Genomic DNA, 19,921 nt, shown 5'->3' with positions numbered 1-19,921 from the left:
TCCCCAAGCTAGACATATATGGTCACTAGCTGTAAAGAAGTTGATAAAAACCAAAGAATCACTTTCAATCTTGACATAATTCACCTGCAAATCAAGACCCTGCATATAAGCTTCCATATGTTACGTGTTCATTACTATCCCAAACCACAGCATTGAAACCTAGCTGATTGGCGCAAGCTCTTCGCCAACCGTCCACATTTAGCTTCCAAAAACAGTATGAGCTTAATCCAACGGGTCAAACTTTGGCATACCACGTCTAAAACGGGACAGCCGTTGTGCGGTCATGAAATTTTCAATGTAAGCTCCACAATATGAAAGGATTTTCGTGAAACTTTGAGTCTTCATTAAGATGGTTGAATTTATTAGGGATATAATAATATTTACCTCAATTCAAGTTAATTTTATTTCAAAGTCATGTTATTTATAAATAAAGGTGTTCATGACTTAATTTTGAGCTAGACATACATGTAATATTAATGCATTTCTTGCTTCCTCAAGATTGATTCAATAAAAAATATGACTTCAAAATTTACCAAAGCCTATCCTTATTTTTAAATAGTTAACTTAAGCTCAATTTAGGTGGCCCACATTGTAAATATTTCAAAATATTTTTTAAAAATATGTTATTTTGAATTTGATATTTAATATTGTTGGTACAAATCTTCGGTGAGGAAAATCTCGAACACACGAATGAAACTCGAACAAAAGAAGAAATAGGACAAGGCTCCAAGGCGTGTATCAAGCCACTATCTTTAAGGTTATATTCGCTCTCACCTATCTTTGGTGTGCAAACGAGTTCCAAGCAAATTAACCTCAAGGATACAATGAAGCCAATGACTATTTGCGTTTTGCACTGACGAGAATAACCCACTACACATTGAGCAATTGTATGACAAAAAACTCAATTTCTATAAAGGATTTCTACAGTAATACTTTATAGAATAATCTAATAATATTAGAAAACGAAGGAAGGAAAGAAAGACTATTAGAATTTGATGGTATGATTTCCAAATGAAATCTCATTCCTATTTATAGGAATTTTCATGTCTCTTCATAGAGACATCTTTCATCAATAGGTGTCTTTCTGAATAATAATGTCTTTAAAATAAACACATAATTATTATTTTAACTATAACTATTCAAATAAAATTATTTAAATAGTTATAATTCTTTTTCAAAAAATCAAACAATATAATCTTTTGATTAATTACACCTATTCATTTATAATTATTGGAACACTATAAATATTTGAAAATGTTCCAACAATCTCCCCCCATTTTCAAAATATTTTAGATTTTGATATTCTTGGAAATCAATTTGCATAAATGAAAGGTATCTTACGATTGAACCTTCACTTAGTGAAAACATGTTAAAGTTAATCGAAATTGCATGGTAGACTAAGCTTTGAACCAATTATTTCATTTGATTAACCGAACACATCTCACACAATAATTTCAACATCGGTCAATGCATAGTATCTAGGGACACTATTATGGCCATGTGTCTTTGTCCTTTTTTCATGAGTGCTGTCAGAACCAAGCCCTTGAGCTCCTAGAAGCGGCCATACTTCCACTCACATAGGTAGATACCATCAAGAGTGTTCCCGTAATTATAACACTCTAACATTTTTATGTTATGGGTCCATTAAGAGTACATTACTCATCCTTCCCTTATCATTACGGGTACCTAGCACTTTAATCTTAGGATGGATTTATTTACAGTGCTAACAATCACATACTAATGATGTACTTTGTCTCATTGAACTCAAGACTTGACGTTATACCAAGCATTTAGTTGAGTTTCCATCATGGGTGACTCTAATTAATGGGCTTGAGTCCCATCCCTTTCGAGGTCCTTTTTACTGTATCTCTAGGAAGACTTTTTGTCAAAGGATCCGCCAAATTTTCACTTGACCTCACATAATTAATAGTGATCACTCCATCAAAAATTAATTGTCGGACATAACTATGTCTTAATCCAATGTGTCTAAATTTTCCATTATATATTTGGCTATATGCCTTTGCTAGAGTAACCTCCCTATCACAACGGATAGAAATAGGTGAAATTGGCTTAGGCCATAAAGGTACATCATAAAGCAAATTTCTTAACCATTCTACTTCTTTAGATGCAGCAACTAATGTAATAAATTCTGTTGCCATGGTGGAATCAGTAATACATGTTTGTTTCTTGGAACCCCAAGCATCTGAATTTGTAATCCCACTAGCATCTGAATACCCTTCTAAAATTGGAGGATATCCATTATAACACAATCCATAGTTAATAGTTTTCTTTAAGTACCTAAGTACTCTATTCAAAGCTTGCCAATGCAAGCTATTTGGATTACTTGTGTACCTACTCAATTTCCCAACAGCATATGCAATATCTGGTCTTGTACAAGTCATTATGTACATAAGACAACCAATTAGACTTGCATATTTCAATTGATCAATTTTCCTACCAGCATTAGATACTAATTTTATTTGAGGATCCATGGGTGTAGATGCAGGTATACATTTGAAAAGATCAAACTTTTTAAGCACATTTTCAATGTAATGTGATTGTGATAAAGCTATAGTGCTTTCATCTCGGGTTATTTTAATCCCGAGAATAACATCTAGTACACCCATATCCTTCACAGCAAAGTTGTTTGACAATAATTTCTTTGTGTTTTGTATTTGTTCCAAATCCATGCCAAAAATGAGCATGTCATCTACATATAAGTAAATTATGACACCTTTTCCATTTTCAAATTTGCTATATATACACTTATCGGATTCATTTATTTTATAGCCATTAGCTAAAACAACATTGTCAAACTTTTGGTGCCACTGTTTTGGTGCTTGTTTAAGTCCATATAAAGATTTAACAAGCTTACAAACCTTATGCTCTTGTCCTGGAACAACAAATCCTTCCGGTTGTTCCATGTACACTTCCTCTTCCAATTCACCATTTAAAAATGCAGTTTTAACATCCATTTGGTGAACAACCAAATTATATATAGAGGTAAGTGATATTAAGAGTCTAATTGTAGCAATTCTTGCTACTAGAGCATAGGTATCAAAGTAATCAATACCTTATTTTTGTGTAAAACCTTTGGCTACCAACCTTACTTTAAACTTATCAATGGTTCCATCGACCTTCATTTTCTTTTTGAAGATCCATTTACAACCTATTGGTTTGGAACCCGGTGGAAGATCAACTAAGATCCAAGTTTGATTTCCCATTATTGAATTTATCTCATCATTTATTACTTCTTTCCAAAAAGCAGAGTCTTGAGATTTCATTGCCTCTTCAAATGTAATAGGATCAGATTCTGTATTATAACAATAAGGTATCTTATTGCATATATTTTCACCTTTTCCTTCTACAAAAAACATAATGAAATCTGGTCCAAAATCTTTGACCTTTTTAATTTTCTTACTTTTTCTTAAATCTTGACAAGATTCATCATTATTATCAATTTGTTCTAATGGAATCTCATTCTCATTTGAAGAATGAATCAATTTTTGTGGCTGTAATTGTCTTGATATAGAATTAAATCTATTTTCATCAAAAATAGCATCTCTTGATTCAATAACAGTATTAATTGAAATTGAATCATTTGGTTCAATTACCAAGAACTTATATGCCTTGCTATTATGTGCATATCCTATAAATATGCATTCAATTTGTCTTTCACCTAACTTTTTACGCTTAGGTGTTGGAACTTTGACAATAACTCTACAACCCCAAACCTTCAAATAATTAAGGTTTGGTTTCCTTTTTTTCCATTGTTCATAAGGAGTTATTTTAGTTTCCTTGTTAGGAACTCTATTCAATATATGACAAGCTATTAGAACAGCTTCTCCCCAAAAACCTTGTCCAAGACCTGAATATGATAACATTGAATTTACCATTTTAGTTAAGACTCTATTTTTCCTTTCAGCTACACCATTTTGTTGTAGTGTGTAGGGGGCTGAAACTTGATGGATAATCCCAGTGGATTCAAAATAACTTGGATTATAGTATTCTCCACCTCTATCCGATCTTAAGCACTTGATAAATGATTCACACTGAAGTTCAACTTCAGATTTATAAACTTTAAATTTATCAAGTGCTTCATCTTTTGAATACAATAAATATACATAACAATATCTAGAACAATCATTAATAAAAGTAACAAATATTTCTTTCCACCTAATGTAGGAGTATTATGCATGTCACGTAAATCACTATATATCAAATCAAGCAATTTTGTTTTTCTTTTAACCTTAGAGAAATGGTTTCTTGTAATTTTAGTCAACATACATGTATTGCATTTTCCAATATTATTATTAAAAACAGGAGTTAAATCTAACTTATACATGTCATTCAATTTCCTATAATTTTATTTTTCTTACTTATACATGTATCAAATCAAGCAATTCTATTTTTCTTTGTGAACATGCTTTTGTCTTTGCACACATGTTTGGTTGCTCTGGTATCAATCCACCATGTATTATCATCTTGAGCCATATTAATTTCAGATATCATTGCAACGAACTTTTCGTTATTATCAGCCTTAGAAGATGATTTCTTCTTTAAAAATCGACATTCATTCTTGAAATGTCCCGGCTTACCATAATGATAGCATGAACCTTTTTGTTTCTTTTTAAACTTAGGTGTTTTATTAGTCTGTTTGAACTTTCTCTTGAATGGTTTAGTAGTCTGTACTTCTTCCGTAACATGCACTTTGGCATTTTTAGAATTTAGATTCTGATCTTGCTTTCTATATTCTTCTTCAATACGAAGATGATTTGCCAAAGCCTCAAGAGATATTTCCTCTTTCTTATGTTTTAGACTTCTTTTAAAGTCTTTCCAAGATGGAGGAAGTTTGTCTATTATAGAAGATACAACAATCATTTCATTCATTTTCATATCATATTGCTTGAATTGATTCAGCATCTTTTCAATATCACGAAATTATTCCATAACAGAACGAACATCATCCATTTGATAATTATTGAAACGACTGACAAGAAATTTCTTACTTGTAACATCCTCGGTCATGTATCTTGTCTCCAATTTGTCCCATAATTCTTTAGCAGTGACCTCGTTTTGGTAGGTGTCGAACAAACCATCAGATAAACCATTCAATATGTGGTCCATGCACATGTAATCAGCATTGTCCCATTTTTGTCTTTCTCGGGTTGCAGCAACAGATTTGTTTTCAGTCTCGTCAGGTCTTGGAGTATCCAAAACATAGGCAATCTTCAAAGTTGATAACAAGAAGTGCATATTTTTCTTCCATCGTCGAAAATTGCCACCATCAAACCGGTCAAGTTTGACAAATTGGAAGCTAGCTCCCTTAGTGTTCCACTTTCATGAGTTGTGGTAGTCATCATGAATTATAACCTTAAAATTGTTAGTACAAATCTTCGGTGAGAAAAATCTTGAACACACGAACGGAACTCGAACAGAAGAAGAAATAGGATAAGGCTCCAAGGCGTGTATCAAGCCACTATCTTTAACGTTATATTCACCCTCACCTATCTTCGGTGTGCAAACGAGTTCCAAGCAAATTAACCTCGAGGATACAATGAAGCCAATGACTATTTGCGTTTTGCATTGACGAGAATAGCCAACTACACACTGAGCAATTGTATGACAAGAAACTCAATATTTATAAAGGATTTCTGCAGTAATACTTTATAGAATAATCTAATAATATTAGAAAACGAAGGAAGGAAAGAAATAATATTAGAATTTGAATGTATGATTTCCAAATGAAATCTCATTCCTATTTATAGGAATTTTCATGTCTCTTCATAGAGACATCTTTCATCAATAGGTGTTTTCTGAATAATAATGTCTTTAAAATAAACATATAATTATTCATTTAATTATAACTATTCAAGTAAAATTATTTAAATAGTTATAATTCTTTTTCAAAAAATCAAACAATATAATCTTTTGATTAATTACACCCATTCATTTATAGTTATTGGAACACTATAAATATTTAAAAATGTTCCAACAAATATTTTTTCTTTTTATTAAAAATTTAAATATAAACAAGTTAATGTATCATTTAATATTTACACTATAATATTATATATTATTATAAATTTAATTTTATATAATATAAATTACATATATATTATAACGTATTCAGCTCCCCATTGATGTGAATAACCTGCTTTTTTGACACATGGCATACTCATTTTGTTGGCATGTGGCAATTGTTTATACACTCAATGTAAAAACCTTTACCCGTATCTGACGCCGGGACAGGGTACGAGGCATTATCTGACTTAGTCACAAGCAAACATACAAAACCGGGTCATAAAATTTCGTTCAAATCCATTCCATTCATACATAAGCAAATTGTCCCTTATATGGGTCTACGAAGCCCAAAGCATACACCGGGAGTGGTTTGGGACTAAACCGAGAACTTTAGACAACTTTAGAAAAACTTAGAAAATTTTCCTACTTTGGAGAATCACACGCCTATGTGGGTAGGTCGTATGGCCACACACGCCCGTGTGGCTTGGGACACGCCCGTGTCCTCAACCTGTGTAACTCTCTGTTTATGATATCATCAACTTAATTAGGGTTACATGGCCAAATCACGTGCCCGTGTGCTTAGGCCATGTGGCGAATTAAATTCCAAAAATTAAGTGTAGACTTCACACAGCCTGGGCACATGCCTAAGTCCTGAGGCCGTATTTTTTACATGGCTGAGACACACGACCGTGCCTCTGCTCTTGTGTTTACTGCTGGGCATTTTGTTTCACCTAATTAGGGTGCAGGGGACACACAGTCGAATCATACACCCATGGGGTAGATCGTGTGGACAACTTTTAGGCTATTTTCCAAGCTATTTGTCACCCTTAAATGCTCATTCACTCATACATTTTGATGGCATGGAACTAGTATATTTAGTCATTCAAATACTCATAAACATGATTAATCCATGACTTTGTAATGTCAACAAATCACCTATCCAAACCATCATGCTTTCATATGGCATTCCACACCAATTTCATATTTATTCAGCATGATAAACCTATTTTCAATTTACTCAATTATACCATAGCTTTGGTCATACTTATTAGCCACGATTCATTCATTTAGCACATATGCCATTCATCACACATATCATCCACAAGCAACCACATCAAGCATAACACATTGCATGCATTCATAATTAATTAGGGTTACAACCCAAATAATCAATATAAATCATACCACATGGCCATATACAAAATGAATTAAATATTACCATAAGCCAACACATTTGGCTATACCAATATGACATATAACAAAAAGACCAAGTCCCTATACATGCCATACTCAAAATGTTGAGACTAACTATACCCAAATTTTCCAATTGATAGTGTGATCGAATCTTCGACGTCCTTCGATCCTTGAGCTAGCTTGGCAATACTAAAAGAAAATGGAAAAGAGAGGGGGAGTAAGCATATAGCTTAGTAAGTTCACTTGTAAATAAATAGAAACATAATCATTAATATATATATCTATAGATACCATTGACATAACATAGTTTACATATGTGTCATCATAAATTCATGGGCATAACTTAAATTTATAGGCATAATTTACACATTTTCAACCTTACGTCACATACAGAGTTCATTCATAAGAGTTTTTCGTACATACCTGTACTAACTTGTAATATATTCTCGTATTTCCTCATCAATGACTTACTTGTCGAACAACTCACTGATTTACCTGTTGAACACCTGGAATACTATCGGATACACAGAAGAGTTGCACATAGTGCTTTAGACGAAGCCACATGCTACCTCATATCACAATCAGACATTGCTCATTCTTGAGCTAATTACGGGCCTGCTCACATAAGTTGACAGTCAGGACGTAACTATTCGGGCTGCTTACACAAGTTGACAGGTACCCGCAACACATGCCAAGCTACCCAGCCACCGGTAGGACGTACATGACTAGCACCCGGATTCACATAGTCACATATTCACATAATCTCATGAGCTCATAGTCACATAGTTCCTAGTGACATGTCACATTGTATCCTAAATTATTCCTAAGGTTCAAACGGGATTTTTCTCGACATCACATATTCGTCGAACTCATTCATAATGTCAATCTCATTGACCAATATCGTTCATACACTCATTATAAAAATCAAACATAGAAATTCATACATTAATAAATCACTAAAACATGATGCAATATTGCATTATTTACACATGAACTTACTAGGTGCAAAATATGGACAATTAATTCAATTTAGTCCAAAACATTATTTTTTCCCCAGTCTAGGTCCGGACTCCATTTTTCTTGATCTATAATAGCAAATTCAGCTCATTTAATCATCACATTATTCAAATCAGTCCAAAAACTATATTTAGGCAAAATTACAATTTTGCCCCTAAACTTTCACATATTTACAAATTAGTCCCTAGGCTCGTAGAATGAAATGTGTTCGTTTTCTTTGTTACCCAAGCCTAGCCGAACTTATAACATACTCATAGAAGCCCACATTTCTCAATAAATCATACATCTTACTTCCCATTTTACAAACTTTACAAATAAGTCATTTTTAGCTATTTTCACTAGAAATCACTTGGTAAAGATATTTATCACACATCAAACATTCATATTCCTCCATTAAACATCAAAAGACATGCATGTCATACATGGGTCAAATTTCAAACATGAACCCTACTTCAAAATAATGGTAGAAATAGGAAAATCGGGTTGCGAGGACTTTAAAAATGTAAAGAGCATTAAAAACGGGGCTAGGATGTACTTATAATCAAGCTTGAAAGATGACAAAACCCTAGTTATGTTGAGATTGAGAATTTCGGCCAAGGGTTGGAGATGATGGACAAATTTTGGCTTTATTTTCCCTTTTTATTCTTTTATTAACCAAATGACAAAAATGCCCTTAAGGCATTTCTTTCAAAATTTTCCTATTCATGCCCATTTTTGCCCATAAAAATAGAAATTGGTCAATTTGCTATTTAAGGACCTCTAATTAATGATCCATGAAAATTTAATGCTTAAGGCTTCTAGAACTCACATTTTGCAACTTTTGCAATCTAGTCCTAAATGTCAAATTGGACACTTTATCAATGAAATCTCTTCATGAAATTTTCACACAAGCATGCAATCATATCATAGACCTCCTAATAATTATAAAATTATTATTTCTACTTTAGATTTGTGGTCTCGAAACCATTATTTTGACTAGGCCCTAATTTGAGATGTTACAATTCTCCCCACTTAGGGATTTTCGTCTCTGAAAATCTTACCGATGAAAAGGTTTGGGTATTGGTTTCTCATGTTTTTCTCGGTCTCCTATGTAGCCTCTTCAACCCTATGTCTTTGCCATAAAATTTTCACAAGGGCAATACTTTTATTTCTCAATTGTTTTACTTATCGGGCTTAAATCTTAACCAGCTCTTCCCCATAAGTCATATCCTGTTGGATCTCGACCTCTGTCTGTGAAATCACATTCGAAGAATCAGATTAGTATCGGCGCAACATAGATACATGGAACACATCATGAATCTTTTCCAATTTAGATAGTAATGCTAACCGATAGGCAACTGGCCCTACTCTCATATGGTCCAATAAATCGTGTACTTAATTTGCCTTTTCTACCAAATCTCAAAAATACCTTATCACCGATCTAAAACTCAATCTCTTTCCATGTCAAATCTGCGTATGATTTCTGTCTATTCAAAGCGGCTTTCAAACAAGCACGTAATATCTTTACTTTTTCTTTGGTTTCCCTGACTAAATCAACTCCGTGAATCTGTTTCTCTCTGAGTTCGGTCCAATATAAAGGCGTTCGACACTTACGCCCATACAGTGCCTCATAAGGTGCCATTTTCAAACTCGACTGAAAACTGTTTTTGTAGGCAAATTCTACCAATGGTAAATACTTTTCCCAATTACCTTAGAATTCAAGGACAGAACACCGCAACATATCTTCAAGAATTTGAATTACTCGCTCAGACTGACCGTCGGTATGTGGATGGAAAGTGGTACTAAAATTTAACTTTGTACCTAAAGCGTCCTGCAACTTCTTCCAAAATCGCAAAGTGAACCTTGGATCTCTATCGAATATAATCGATGAACGCTCTCCGTGCAACCTCACTATTTCAGAAATATACAACTCGGCTAGCTTATCAGGTGAATAGTCAGTGTGTATTGGGATAAAATGAGCCGACTTTGTCAATCGATCTATAACAGCCCATACAACATCTTTCTTTCTGAGTGTCAAAGGCAATCCCGTCACGAAATACATAGTAATATGGTTCCATTTCCACTCAGGAACCATCACAGGCTAAAGTAAGCCTGAAGGTACTTGGTGTTCAGCTTTCACTTCTTGACAAATCAGACATCTCAAAACAAACTCAAAAATATTTCTTTTCATACTCAGCCACAAATACAATTTCTTCAAGTCATTGTACATTTTCGTACAACGTGGATGCATAGACAAACGACCACTATGGCCTCAAGCAAAATCTTCTAAATCAACTCGGTATTCTTAGGAATACAAATCCTATCTCGGAACATCAAGCAACCATTGGAACTAATTTGAAAATCTGATTCCATACCCGATTCAAATTGGACTCTTTTGGAGTGCAAATCACCGTCACTTTACTGAGCTTCATAAATCTCTCGGAGAAATATTGGTCTAGCTCTTAACTCAGCTAGAATCGAACCATCATCTGATAAGGCCAATTGAGTGTTCATAGCCCTCAATGTAAACAAAGATTTCCTACTCAAGGCATCGACGACCACGTTCGCCTTCCCCGGGTGATAATCAATCACTAGCTCATAATCTTTTATCAACTCTAGCCATCTCCGTTGTCGTAGGTTCAAATCCTTTTGAGTCATCAAGTACTTTAGACTTTTATGATTAGTATACACACGACATTTCTCACCATACAAATCATGTCTCCAAATCTTCAACACAAACTCAATGGCAGCCAACTTGAAATCGTGTGTCAGATAGTTCTTTGGGCATAAGCTATCACCTTGCCTTCTTGTATAAGTACACAACCCAATCCATTCAAGGATGCATCACTATAAACCATAAATTCTTTTTTCGGTTTAGGTTGTACTAAAATTGGAGCCTCAGTTAACGATGCTTTTAGTTTCTCAAAACTCTGTTGACATTTTTCCGTCCATTCAAACTTGACATCCTTTTGTAACAATCTCATCATCGGAGTAGCAATCATGGGAAATCCTTTAACATACCGTCTGTAATAACCGGCTAAGCCTAAGAATCTTCTAACCTCTGACACATTCCTTGACGGTTTCCATTCAACAATAGCTGAAATCTTACTCGGATCTACTCGAATGCCATCAACCGAAATAATGTGCCCCAAGAATCCGACTTCTCAAAGCCAAAACTCACTTTTACTAAACTTAGCATACAACTGCTTATCTCTCAAGGTTTGCAAAACCGTTGTCAAGTGTTTGGCATGCTTGGTCTCATCACGAGAATAAATCAGTATATTGTCAATAAAAACAACCACAAATTTATCTAAGTATGGTCAGAAAATACGGTTCATTAAATCCATAAATATCACGGGGGCATTCGTTAAACCAAAAGGCATAACCAAAAATTCATAGTGACCATACCTAGTCCGAAATGCAGTCATCGGTATGTCTAAATCTTTAACTCTAAACTGGTAGTAACCGGACCTCAAGTTTATCTTTGAAAATATCGTGGCTCCCTTCAATTGGTCAAACAAGTTATCGATTCTTGGTAAGGGGTACTTGTTCTTTATGGTTACCTTATTGAGCTATCGGTAGTCAATGCACAATCTCATTGAACCATCTTTCTTTTTCATAAATAGCACCAGTGCTCCCCACGGAGAATAACTAGGTCTCACGAAACCTTTATCCGTTAACTCTTGTAACTGGACTTTTGACTCCTTTAACTCCGTCGGAGCCATTCTATATAGAGTAATAGAAATAGGTGCAGTACCATAAACTAATTTAATGCCAAACTCAACTTCCCTAATTAGAGGCAATCCGGGCAACTCTTCCAGAAACACATTTGTATATTTGCATATTATCAGCACTGACTCAATTTTCAAGTCAGACTCCCTCGTATTCAACACAAAGGCAAGATAAGCTTCATAACCCTTTCTCATACATCTCTGAGCAGTCATAGAAGAAATCACTACAGGCAAGCTATCCGATTCATCTGATTCAACCCGAAGAATATCACCACTTTCATATTTCAATTCAATAATTTTTCTTCCACAGTTTACTACTACATCATGCATAGTCAACCAATCCATACAAAGTATTATATCAAATTCATCAAACGGAAAAAGCATGAGATTAGCCGGAAAACAATGACCTTTAATCATTAAAGGATAGTTTTTACATACTTCGTCAACTATCACATGCTTGCCTAGAGGGTTTGACACTTTTATAAAAAATTCTATAGACTCAATAGGCATATTCATGCTAGACACCAATTTCACACATACATAAGAATGGGTAGATCCCGGATCAATCAAAGCAACAACAGAAGTATCATAGAGAGAAAAAGTACTTGTAATCACATCAAGGGATCAAGCTTCTTCGCGAACACGAATGGCGTAAGTCCTCGTAGGTACTCTACCCTTTGGTCTCACAGCGGGTTCTCTAGGTGCACTCTTACTACTCGTTCCATTTCCCGGATTCTTTTGTGGTCTCCCTTTAGAAGTATCATTGCCCAATCTTGCACTCTGAAATTTTTCCTTTTCAACCGTCTTAATACAATCCTTGATAAAATGATCATGTGAACCACACTTGGAATGTAACGCCCCCACGCCCGAGACCGTCGCCGAAGTCAAGTATGAGGTGTTACTAAGCTTAATTTAACATATTTAGAACTTTGGATTATTTATTTCTACATTCATAGCTTTTAAGCTACTTGCATCATAGTCACAAGAAAAATCATATCTCGAGTTACGAAACTCGAAATCAAGATCTGTAAATTTTCCCTAAATCTAGACTCATATACCTATCTACTGATTTTTTTCTAGAATTTTTGGTTGGGCCAATTAGTACAGTTTATTAGTTAAAGTTACCCCTGTTTCAGGACTTGACTGGTCTGACCTCTATTTACTACAAACCACATTTCTCTCTGTAAAAAATCCATATGACTATGAGGTTTGTTTCTAATGAAACTATACTCAATAAGGATTTTGAGAATATAAAATACACTACCTAATTATATCTTTACAATTTATGGTGAATTTCTAAAGTTGGAACAGGGGATTCAGAAACTGCTATGACCCTGTTTCACTAAAATTCAAATATCTTGTAACATATAATTCCTTTACCTGTTTCATTTGTTTCATGTGAAACTAGACATTATAAGCTTCAATTTGATATGTATTCCACCACCAAGTTCAATTTCTATGATGTTTAGTAAATTTTTAAACTCGCGTCAGTGTTGCTGCAGTATTCTGTTTATGGCAAATTTCATCCCTTTTATGAGTTTTTTATGCACTAAGTATCTTAATAATTTTCCTTAACATCAAATATAATCTAAACTAAATATTTTCATAATTTATCATTATCAAGCATTTCCTTAACCATTCCATCACCATACCATAAGATCATTTACACAAAAAAAAGTATATTGCTATACATGCCATACTTAAATTTACAAGCCATTACCAAAAGTCTTCCGGATAGTGTGACTGAGCCTTCGACCTATCCCGACTCCTGAGCTGGCTTGTCCAAAACTACAATGAATAAGAAGGAGGGAGTAAGCATAAATGCTTAGTAAGTTCATATGCAAATAATAAGTAACATAACAAACAGTCATACCAATCAACATTAGCATGTATCACTAAAACACATATCACATTTTTAATCATTTTTCATCATCTTATTACCTTATCATGGTTGTATCAATACTCAGCCCGAGGGTTAAATACATACCTGTCCAAAATAACCATTTCACATCACTCACCAATACTTCTCTTTACATCTCGAATATTCCTCCATTGAGTAGAACTTTACCCGTTGAACACATCGGAATATAATTCGGATACATGGATAACTTGCACATAAGTGCCATATATGCAATCAAGCAATCATGTAACCCGCCCATAAGTGAACTCGGACTCAACTCAACGAGCTCAGGCGTTCGCATCCATAAGTGAACTCGGACTCAACTCAACGAGTTCGGATGCCTAGTTACATCTCACGAACTCGGACTCAACTCAACGAGTTCAGACATTCGCATCCATAAGTGAACTCGGACTCAACTCAACGAGTTCGGATGCTCAATCATCCTAGTGACATGTCACTTGTATCGTAATCTATTCCTAAGGTTCAAACGGGATTTTTCCTCGAACACTTATCCTTGCCGTCTTCCGTAGAATGCCGAAATCAATACTCGGTAACAATTATATTTAACAAGTAGTTCACATAATTTACATATTATTTGAAATTAACCACAAAGCATACATTTCATATTAAAATTCAGCATAACATATAATTAACATCAATAACTTAAAAATAACCATTATGATACATTATTTACACATGAACTTACCTTGGTACCAAAATACAAAGATTTTGCAATTTAGTCCACAATCTTTTCTTTTCCTCGATTGAGGTCGATTCCACATCTTTCTTGATCTAAAATAACACATTTAGCTTATTTAATACTCACATTATCAAATTAATCCTTAACTCAAATTTTGGCAAAATTACAATTTTACCCCTAAACTTTTGCATATTTACATTTTTGCCCTTAGGCTCGGGATTAGAATTTATTCCTTATTCTTTTGTTTTACAACATGCTGATCACTTTTCTCTTCTATGGCAACATCAAATTCTCACTCTAACATGTACTTGTGACTATTAGGTATTTTTACCGATTAAGCCCTTTTACTCGTTTTTGCTTAAAATCGAGTAGTACAAGTTGTCTAACATAATTTAAAACTTCATATTCTATCATAAAACATCAAAATACACAAATTTCACCTATGGGTATTTTTCCAAATATAAATCCTAGGTTAAATTATTGCTAACATAAGCTTTATCGAGTTACCGGGATCTCAAAATCGTAAAAATCATTAAAAACGGGGCTTGGAATCACTTACTATGGAGCTTGGAAGCTTGAAACAAACCCTAGCTATGGAGAACCCTTGAAATTTCGGCCTAATGAAGAAGATGGACAAAAATTGGCTTTTAATTTTGTTTTTAATTCATTTTAATAACTAAATGACTAAAATACCCTTACTACTAAACTTTCCAAAAATTCCTTCCATGTCCTAATTTTGTCCATGAACTTAAAATTGGTCAAATTGCTATTTAAGACCTCCTCATTAATATTCCAAAACAATTTCATACTAAAAACTTCTAGAATGCAAGTTTTGCAACTTATTCGATTTGTTCCCTACTTTCAATTTAAGCACTTTAGGCATAGAATTTCATCACGAAATTTTCACACAATCATGAAATCATATCATAAACCTAAAAATAATTATAAAATAATTATTTCTATCTCGGATTTATGGTCACGAAACCACTATTCCGATTAGGCCCTAATTTGGGATATTACATGGAACATGCCCGACTATTCATCCAGTATTCATCAGGGTGACGTCTGCCACAATGTTGACACTTAGGTCTATTTGGTCGAGCGTTACCCACACTCGCTATCAAAGTAGTTTGAGCCTTGTGACCCGAATATTGTTTTCCATGGTTTCTGTTCGAAAACCTAACTGAAACACTCAATCGAGTATTAAACTCTCTCAGTTTCTTAGTTGAGGATTGAAATGATTTACCCATCTGTCTCTTCTTCGAATCTCAAAACTCTATCTCAACTTTTCTCTTCTCTTTAGCCAATTCCTCGGCCTTACAAGCTCTTTCACGAGCATAACAAATTATCTCAATTCAAGGACACCCACCAACAATTGAATGTCTTAGTTTAATTCATCTTCAAATCTTTTGCACATAATGGCCTCAGTCGATACACATTCTCGAGCATATTTGCTCAGTCTCACAAATTCACGCTTATATTCTGTTACCGTCATTCGGCCCTATTTTAACTCGAGGAATTTCTTCCTTTTTTGATCAATAAATCTCTAGCTAATGTACCTCTTACGGAATTCTTATTGGAAAAATGCCCAGTTAATTCTCTCCCTTGGTACCACCGACACAAGGGTGTTCCACCACTGATAAGTCGAGTCTCTTAGGAGGGACACAACACATTTCATGCATTCTTCAGGTGTGTATGATAACTCATCAAACACCCTAATGGTATTCTCAAGCCAGAACTCTGCCCTCTCGGGGTCATCATCTATACTAGCTCAGAACTCTTCGGCCTTTTGTTTTCAAATTTTTTCCACTGGAGGTCTATTTAGTCTCATAAAACGTATACCTTGGGGTGTTACAGGAATAGGCTGAGGAATAGATAGGGGTGGAGGGGGTTGAGCGTTTGGGTTCATTCGAACGAACTTCGTATACCTGGCGTCAATCATATGGAGAAAGGCTTCCCTGTGTCCTTCTCCTCGACTAACTGTAGGGGGTCTACTATCAGACGGCACTGCCCCTTCAGTGGGTATAGGCACGTTACTTTCAACATCATCCGCCATTGCTCTGTTGTGATCAATTTACTATATAAAAACATATGTTAAAATCGTTAAGAGTCATCACACTATCATAATATATGTATGGCATGTATAGCTAGACTCGTACACATGCTAAGTTATTCCGAGAATCGACTAAATTGTAGCTCTAATACCACTAAATGTAACACCCCTTACCCGTACTTGATGCCGGGATAGGGTACGAGGTATTATCAGACTTAGTCACCAGCAAACATACAAAACCAGGCCATAAAATTTTGTTCAAATCCATTCTATTCATACATAAGCAAATTGTCCCTTATATGGGCTCAAAGCATACACCGGGAGTGGTTCGAGACTAAATTGAGATCTTTAGAAAACTTTGGAAAAACTTAGAAAATTTTCCTACTTTAGAGAGTCACATGCCCGTATGGGTAGGCCATATGGCCACACACACCTGTGTGGCTTGGGACATGCCCATGTCCTTAGCCCATGTAACTCTCTGTTTATGATGTCATCAAATTAATTAGGGTCACACGGCCAAATCACACGCCCATGTGCTTAGGCCTTGTGGTGAATTAAATTCCAAAAATTAAGTGTAGTCTTCACATGGCCTGGACACACGCCCAAGTCCTGAGGTCGTGTTCTTCACACGGCTGAGACATACGGTCGTGTCTCTGCCCGTGTGTTTACTACTGGGCATTCTATTTCACCTAATTAGGGTGGCGGGGACACACGGTCGAATCACACAGTCATGGGGCAGACCGTGTGGACAACTTTTAGGCTATTTTCCAAGCCATTTGTCACCCTTAAATGCTCACTCATACATTTTTGATGGCATGCAACATAGTATATTTAGTCATTTAAATACTCATAAACATGATTAATCCATGACTTTGTAATGTCAACATATCACCTATCCAAACCATTATGCTTTCATATGGCATTCCACACCAATTTCATATTTATTCATCATGATAAACCTACTCAATTATACAATAGCTTTGGTCATACTTATTAGCCACGATTCATTCATTTAGCACATATGCCATTCATTACACATATCATCCACAAGCAACCACATCAAGCATAACACATTGCATGCATGCATAATTTGTTAGGGTTACAACACAAATAATCAATATGAACCATACCACACGGCAATATACAAAATGAATCAAATATTACCTTAAGCCAACACATTTGGCTAGACCAATATGACATATAACAAAAAGACCAAGTCCCTATACATGCCATACTCAAAATGTTGAGACTAATTATACCCAAATTTTCCAATTGCTAGTGTGATCGAATCTCTGACGTCCTTCGATCCCCCAGTTAGCTTGGCGATACTATAAGAAAATGGAAAAGAGAGGGGAAGCAAGCATATAGCTTAGTAAGTTTACATGCAAATAAATAGCAACATAATCATTAATATATATAAATATAAATATAGATACCATTGACATAACATAGTTTACATATGTGTCATCATAAATTCATGGGCATAACTTAAATTTATAGGCATAATTTACACATTTTCAAACTTACCAAAAGATTATCACATACGGAGTTCATTCATAAGAGTTTTTTGTACATACTTGTACTAAATCGTAATACATTCTCGTATTTCCTCATCAATGACTTACTTGTCGAACAACTCACTAATTTACCTGTTGAACACTTGGAATACTATCAGATACACAGAAGAGTTGCACATAGTGCTTTAGACGAAGCCACATGCTACCTCGTATCACAATCAGACATTGCTCATTCTTGAGCTAATTACGGGCCTGCTCACATAAGTTGACAGTCAGGATGTAACTATTCGGGCTGCTTACACAAGTTGACAGGTACCCGCAACACATGCCAGGCTACCCAGCCACCGGTAGGACGTACATGACTAGCACCCGGATTCACATAGTCACATATTCACATAATCTCATGAGCTCATAGTCACATAGTTCCTAGTGACATGTCACATTGTATCCTAAATTATTCCTAAGGTTCAAACGGGATTTTTCTCGACATCACATATTCGTCGAACTCATTCATAATGTCAATCTCATTGACCAATATCGTTCATACACTCATTATAAAAATCAAACATAGAAATTCATACATAGAAATTCATACATAAATAAATCATTAAAACATGATACAATATTGCATTATTTACACATGAACTTAACTCGGTGCAAAATATGGGCAATTAATTCAATTTAGTCCAAAACATTATTTTTTCCTCGGTCTAGGTCCAGACTCCATTTTTCTTGATCTATAATAGAAAATTCAGCTCATTTAATAATCAGATTATTCAAATAAGTCCAAAAACTATATTTAGGTAAAATTACAATCTTGCCCCTAAATTTCACATATTTACAAATTAGTTCCTAGGCTCGTAAAATGAAATGTGTTCGTTTTCTTTGTTACCCAAGCCTAGCCGGACTTAAAACATACTCATAGAAGCCCACATTTCTCAATAAATCATACATCTTACTTCCCATTTTATGAACTTTACAAATAAGTCCTTTTTAGCCATTTTCACTAGAAATCACTTGGTAAAAGATGTTTATCACACATCAAACATTCATATTTCTCCATTCAACATCAAAAGACATGCATGTCATACATGGGTCAAATTTCAAACATGCACCCTACTTCAAAATAATGGTAGAAATAGGTAAATCGGGTTGCGAGGACTTTAAAAATGTAAAGAACATTAAAAACGTGGCTAGGATGTACTTACAATTAAGCTTGAAAGATGAAAAAACCCTAGCTATGGAGAGCTTGAGAATTTCTGCCAAGGGTTGGAGAATATGGACAAATTTTGGCTTTATTTTCCCTTTTTATTCTTTTATTAACCAAATGACAAAAATGCCCTTAAGGCATTTCTTTCAAAAATTTCCTATTCATGCCCATTTTTGCCCATAAAATAGAAATTAGGCAATTTGATATTTAAGGACCTCTAATTAATAATCCATGGAATGTTAATGCTTAAGGCTTCTAGAACTCACATTTTGCAACTTTTGCAATTTAGTCCTTAATGTCAAATTGGACACTTTATCAATGAAATTTCTTTATGAAATTTTCACACAAGCATGCAATCATATCATAGACCTCCTAATAATCATAAAATAATTATTTCTACTTTGGATTTGTGGTCTCAAAACCACTGTGCCGACTAGGCCTTAATTCGGGATGTTACACTGAATTTTTAATCCTACGTCGAATAAAGAACACTTCATAACTCACACTTACATAAGTATAAATTTCTTTGATATTTTCATAAAATTTTTAAAGTTTTTTCTTTGAAAAAAATTATGAGAAAAGGTTCATAACTTAAA

Source organism: Gossypium hirsutum, chromosome A01 (genome assembly GCF_007990345.1).
Source record: "Gossypium hirsutum isolate 1008001.06 chromosome A01, Gossypium_hirsutum_v2.1, whole genome shotgun sequence".
NCBI lineage: Eukaryota > Viridiplantae > Streptophyta > Magnoliopsida > Malvales > Malvaceae > Gossypium > Gossypium hirsutum.
Note: the sequence above shows the minus strand (reverse complement) of the source record.